Genomic DNA, 5,585 nt, shown 5'->3' with positions numbered 1-5,585 from the left:
CGGCAGGGGCGGGCGGACCCGCGGGCGTCGCCTCAGCTCCCCGCGGCGGCGGGGCAGGCGGGCTCGGGCCGGCGCCGCTGAAGGGAGAGGACTGCGGGGGGCGGCTTAACGGCACCCGAGGCCGTTGCAGGCCTCAGCCATCCCCAAAGGAGCGGGGACCGGGCGGACAACTTGGTGCGTGTGAAGCGCGACATGGCGGCGAGGCCGACGAGCGCGAGGGGGCCTCGTGTGCACCGGGAAGGGGCGGGGCTAGTGTGGCCTTGACAACCATTAGGCCTCCACCGCCTGGGCGGCGCGGCGACTACATTTCCCAGAGGGCCTCGCGCGGCGCGGGTCGGGCGGGGGGGGAAGGAAGCGTCTCGGGTGCAGTGCGCAGGCGTGAGTCCCCTCTGGTTATATAAGGGAGGTTTTAGGGCTTCTCGTTCTTTTGCGTCTTCGGCGCTGTCTCTTCTTTATCCTTAGCTACTATGGTTCACCTCTTGTGTCGTCCCATCCCGGCACCAGGGTTTACTACTGTATGTGGTGAGTGGAAACCTCGCTTCGAGATCTCTGTGCCTCTTTCCGTTTTTTGTGCCGTCGCCCCTACCGGTGGCCCCCTCCTCGTGGCTCCCTTTGCTGTGACTCTAAATAGGCCTCAGCGCCTTTGGGGAGATCAGTTAGAGCTGGAAAAGCCCGCGCCTTGTGCTCGGGCCTGAGGAGTCCTCGGCTGGTGTAAATGATGACTTCACTTTTTTCCCCATCAGATCGACAATGCTGATGTCTTTGAATACTTGCCAGTTAGTTCTGAGACACCGGCCTCAAAAGGCGCTGCCATGTTCTCTTCCGACTGTGGGAAGATGGCGCTTGATGATCTTTCTTTGTTGGTTCGCAGGTTTGCGCGATCACAGCGTACAGAATGGATCTTGGAGGAAGGGGTCCCTGCTGGGCCTTCAAGGAAACCGCGTGTAGACATGAACAACCTTCAGTCTCCTGACCTCTGGAGTAAGCATTTGTCTTTTGGCCTATTGTAGGAAACACGTGCTCTGAGGAACGTCTTAGTTTGCTAGGCGAGCTTGGAGGGAAAGAAAAGATGATTAAGGGCAGCCAGTTAGCATATTTTAGCTACTAGGGTTTTTTTGAGGTGTTCTGGGTGCTTGGTTTTATTATAATTCACAAGAACATACCTATTAGACTTACTACAAAGCGGAATAAGTGAATTACCTCTTGAAAGTGAATAGGTGTTAATTTTTAAATGTCTTTGTAATGCTCCTTAAGGCACATTTTCAGATGCCATTCCTTCACTTGTTTCTTAATAAACAGCTTTCTTTTATACTTGAGCTTCCAAGTGGATGGATAATGTGAAGACAATTTTAAAAATTTTTTATTGGTGTAGAGTTGCTTTACAGTGCTGTGTTAGTTTCTGCCGTACAGCAAAGTGAATCAGTTACATGTATACATATATCCCCTCTTTTTTTTAGATTTCCTTCCAATTTAGGTGTGATGACATTTTTAAGGAAAGCCAAATGTGTTTCTGTCGGCCTATTTGCTTTAATTCCCAACTCCCTAACTTAACTGAGTCCAGAAATGCCACTTTAAGGGTGGGACTTCTTGGACGAAGTGTTCCTTAAACCTTGCTGTCCCAGAGTATTAAGTCGCGTTTTAAGTGCTGACATCTTGCATTAAAGTGTAACATCCTAACACATAGTCAAAACCCTGCGGTCACCTAAGTATAAGCCAGCCATTTCCCCACGATTCTTGCCAGCCACGCTGGCCTCTATCAAATGTAAGCACAGAAGGCAGAGGTGTTTGTCTTAGCTAGTATGTTATTGCCAAGAACAGGACACAGAAGTGCTGAAATACTGCATGAAGTCGAAGGTAGAGAAACAGATGAACCAAATCTTATTCCTAGTTCAGGATTCTTTCTTTTCTTTCTTTTTTTTTCTTTATTTATTTTTGGCTACGTTGGGTGTTCGTTGCTGCGCACAGGCTTTCTCTAGTTGGGGCAAGTGGGGGCTGCTCTTCGTTGCGGTGCTCAGGCTCTAGGCGTGTGGGCTTCAGTAGTTGTGGCTCGTGGGCTCTAGAGCGCAGGCTCAGTAATTGTGGCGCACGGGCTTAGTTGCTCCGCGGCATGTGGGATCTTCCCGGACCAAGGCTTGAACCCATGTCCCCTGCATTGGCAGGCAGATTCTTTTATTTTTTTATTTTATTTTATTTTATTTATTTATTTTTTTTTTTGTGGTACGCGGGCCTCTGGCTATTGTGGCCTCTCCCATTGCGGAGCATAGGCTCCGGATGCACAGGCTCAGCGGCCATGGCTCACGGGCCCAGCCGCTCCGCAGCATGTGGGATCTTCCCGGACCATGGCACGAACCCGCGCCCCCTGCATCGGCAGGCGGACTCTCAACCACTGCACCACCAGGGAAGTCCCCAGGGTTCTTTCTGTAGAGGCGAAAAGCTTCCTGCTGGCATAAATGATGACTGAACTTTCTTCCCCGACAGATCGACCATGTTGATCTAAGTTCTCTAAGCCAGTTTCTGTCTGATATGCCAGCTTGAGCATCTCCTGTGTCCCCCACTCCTTTGGGTATCTAGCTGACTGGCTGTCATGTTTCTGTTTTCATCTCAGGTTCACCGTTGGCAGAAAGCAGGCTTTGAATGGACCATGATGGATCCAGGATTGGGAGAGAATTGGTAAGTCACGTCCATTAACTGCTTTTCTTTTAAAGAGGTTATCTCCATTGCTTTCTACTTTCTGTGACTCATATGGCCATTGCAGCTGATGACTTAGCTTTTTTCCCCGTCAGATCGACCCTGTTGATCTAACTGAAGTATTAGCCAGTTTTGTCTGATGCATTTGGCCACAAAGATAACTTGTTTATCTGTTTTCTGCTTAACCACCTCTGTGGGGTTTTTTTTAGTGGGAATTGGGCTTGCCCTATGGATTTTTCTCTCTTCCGTCATTCAAGTCATTTATCTTGGCTTCATCTGTTAACTTCCTACAGGACCAGAGCCCTTTGTGTGTCAGGGTGTAAGTAGGTTGATTGCAGCCTGATCTCAGCTTGGTTCAGTCTGTCCTGTAACAGGTGAGGTTTCTGCAAATTGTTATCTAGGTGTTAACCCCTCCTTAGTAAAATGATTACCAAATGTGCTCAGGATAGAGAGGTGTTGGGTTTGCCCACCTGGGAGTAACCTGAGTACCCAGTTCCAAGTTGGGTAAAACAGGAGGGAAAAATCGTGTCCTTGGCAGGACTGTTGACCTATTGGTACTACCAGGCCTTTCCCTAAGAAAGGGGGGGAAATTAAATGAAAAGTTAATTCTGCCTTGGCAGATAATATGAGATGAGGAGCTCCAGTCCATCTTTTGAGTTTTGATTGAAATTGATTGTAATTTTTTTTGAAAGGTTGAATTCTTCACACTGTTAGCTGGAGGCCAACCTCAGTTCCTTACCCCGTGGGTAAGGAACGCAATGGCTTGCTGCGTCACAGTGAGCAAGCCTATCTCCTGCCTCCTCTCTTTTTAAACAAATAACACTTTGTATCCCTGGTATCTGCTTATCCACTTTATATTTCATTTCAGAATCCCCCATTTGTCCCTAAAGTATCTTTTGCATGAGCTTCATTTGTGTTAAGTCCCTCTAGAACTAACATAACTTTTGGTGTGGTCCTAGGTTTGTCTCCCTTACCTCTATTTACTGTACCTAGAAAGGCTGTAGATTGATGATGAACATTTTGACATTATCAGGAACAACACAGACTTCAGTGAGGTGCCAGACTCAGGTTGGAAGTCTCTCCTTGGTCTGGTACTTGATTCTACATCCACCTAGTTCTGAAGTCTAGATGCTCCCACATCCCAAACAAGTAGCTGTTCATATCAGTTTACATCAGAATGAAGTCCTGATCGTGATTTATCTTTTTCTTTTAAGGAGTTTCTCAGCTGTGGAGTTGGAATGCAAGGTCTCTTGGGAAAAGATGACCCTGTTCTTTACTGAGAAAGCATGAAGTTTCCGGTTGAATCAGTCTCAAAAGGTTGCTGTATAACCTAAGTGTCCAGAGCTGACAAACCTCTGGCTGTTTTGAAGAATCAAGTATTATATTAAACTTACGTAAAAATTTCTAACTTTGTAGCCTTCCTATCTGGAGAAAGAAAATAAAATCCTTTGAATCAAAATACTGTTGTATTTGGTCATTGGAGATAGAGACCTTGAACCAAATGATACTTGAGGTGAAAAGCTCTAGGGGCAGAGAGATCTTTTAATATTAAACTTAAAATTTTAATGTTTAAACATGGAAAGTTCCAGACTAGTGACATAGGGCTAATCTGGTTTCACTTTAACTTCCCTACTTTGTCCCCAGATACTTGATCTGACTAATCTTAGGAAGATGATAGGATTCCATTGTGGGTTTTTTTGACTTTGTGCTTTCTAATCTGATTGCTGATGTTGACTCCAAATCCCTTGAGTATGTGGACCTAGTGCATCCGGTGAATAGAAAACTAGCTAGAGGGGTATTACTTTTTTTTTTTTTTGCCGCACACCACGGCCTGATGCCCCTGCCATGGAAGCCCGGAGTCTTAACATCTGCTGCACCAGGGAAGTCCAGGAGGGGTATTACTTCTGGTATTAGGTTATAAAAGACTTAACGACTTTCTGACATCCTCTTGCCTAGTTCCCTTCCTGTCTTATTCCTTGGCTTGCTCACTTTAGTGAAACAAGCTAGTGAGGAATTGAGATTGGCTTCCAGCCAATAATGTGCAGGGAACTGAGTCCTGCCAACAGCTGAGTTTGGGGGCAGATCCTTCCCTGGTATTTGGTGACTAGAAACCTTGCTGACACCATGATCCCTGTGAGAGGCCCTGAAATGGGACCCACCTAAACTGCCTGGGCCCGGACTGGGGCACGAACCCAACCACTGCACCGCCAGGGAAGCCTGGTTAAGTGTGTTTCTAGTCACTAAGGTTTTTTTTTTTTGGCCCTGCTGCACGGCTTGTGGGACCTTACTTCCCTGACCAGGAATTGAACCTGGGGCCCTGGGAGTGAGAACGCCAAGTCCTAACCACTGGACCCCCAGGGAATTCCCTCAAGTCACTGAGTTTTGGTGGTAATGTACCCAGCAATAAATAACGCAGAACACCATAATCGAAAGCCCTCTGTAATGACCTTGACACCTTGAGCGTCTCTAACATTTTTCTTGACAGGGCCTTCAGAGTTCATGTGTGGATGCAACATTTCCATTCTTTCCTTCCCTTCATGCATTCAACTTAACATGTCCAGACCTGAACTGACCCCCTCCCACCAAGGCTGCAGCTCCCACAACCATTTCTATTCCAGGTGTCGCCAACACTGTCAGTCTAGGTGCTCAGGCCAGAAATCTTAGTTATGCTTGACATTTTGCTCCATTCCCCACATTGGTTTACCTTTTTTTTTTTTTTTTTTTTTTTTTTTGCCTGTGCCATGCGGCATGAGGGATCTTAGTTCTCCAACCAGGGATTGAACCCAGACCCCAAAAGCCACTGGACCCCCAGGGAATTCCCGGTTTACCTTGAAAATACATCTGACATTCACCCCTTTTCCCACCTCCATTGCTACCATCTTCCGGATCCAAGCCAC

General features: G+C 47.1%; 1 long non-coding RNA gene and 3 other non-coding genes across 4 annotated transcripts; all 4 read left to right on the top strand.

Annotated features, from left to right (window-relative positions):
• The first annotated feature begins 705 nt into the window (after positions 1-705).
• On the top strand, positions 706-796 carry LOC131741898 (small nucleolar SNORD12/SNORD106). Its single transcript, XR_009331253.1, has one exon. It is a non-coding gene; the product is annotated as a small nucleolar SNORD12/SNORD106 (small nucleolar RNA).
• Positions 797-2,440: 1,644 nt separating this feature from the next.
• LOC131741899 (small nucleolar SNORD12/SNORD106) lies at positions 2,441-2,531 on the top strand. Its single transcript, XR_009331254.1, has one exon. It is a non-coding gene; the product is annotated as a small nucleolar SNORD12/SNORD106 (small nucleolar RNA).
• A 214-nt stretch (positions 2,532-2,745) lies between these two features.
• On the top strand, positions 2,746-2,838 carry LOC131741900 (small nucleolar SNORD12/SNORD106). The gene has a single exon (XR_009331255.1). It is a non-coding gene; the product is annotated as a small nucleolar SNORD12/SNORD106 (small nucleolar RNA).
• A 141-nt stretch (positions 2,839-2,979) lies between these two features.
• On the top strand, positions 2,980-4,147 carry LOC131740358 (uncharacterized). Its single transcript, XR_009330903.2, has 2 exons — positions 2,980-3,062; positions 3,903-4,147. It is a non-coding gene; the product is annotated as an uncharacterized lncRNA (long non-coding RNA).
• Positions 4,148-5,585: the final 1,438 nt, after the last annotated feature.

Source organism: Kogia breviceps, chromosome 14, assembly GCF_026419965.1.
Source record: "Kogia breviceps isolate mKogBre1 chromosome 14, mKogBre1 haplotype 1, whole genome shotgun sequence".
NCBI lineage: Eukaryota > Metazoa > Chordata > Mammalia > Artiodactyla > Physeteridae > Kogia > Kogia breviceps.
The sequence above is the reverse complement of the archived record's forward strand: the minus strand, read 5'-3'. Positions and strand labels throughout refer to the sequence as shown.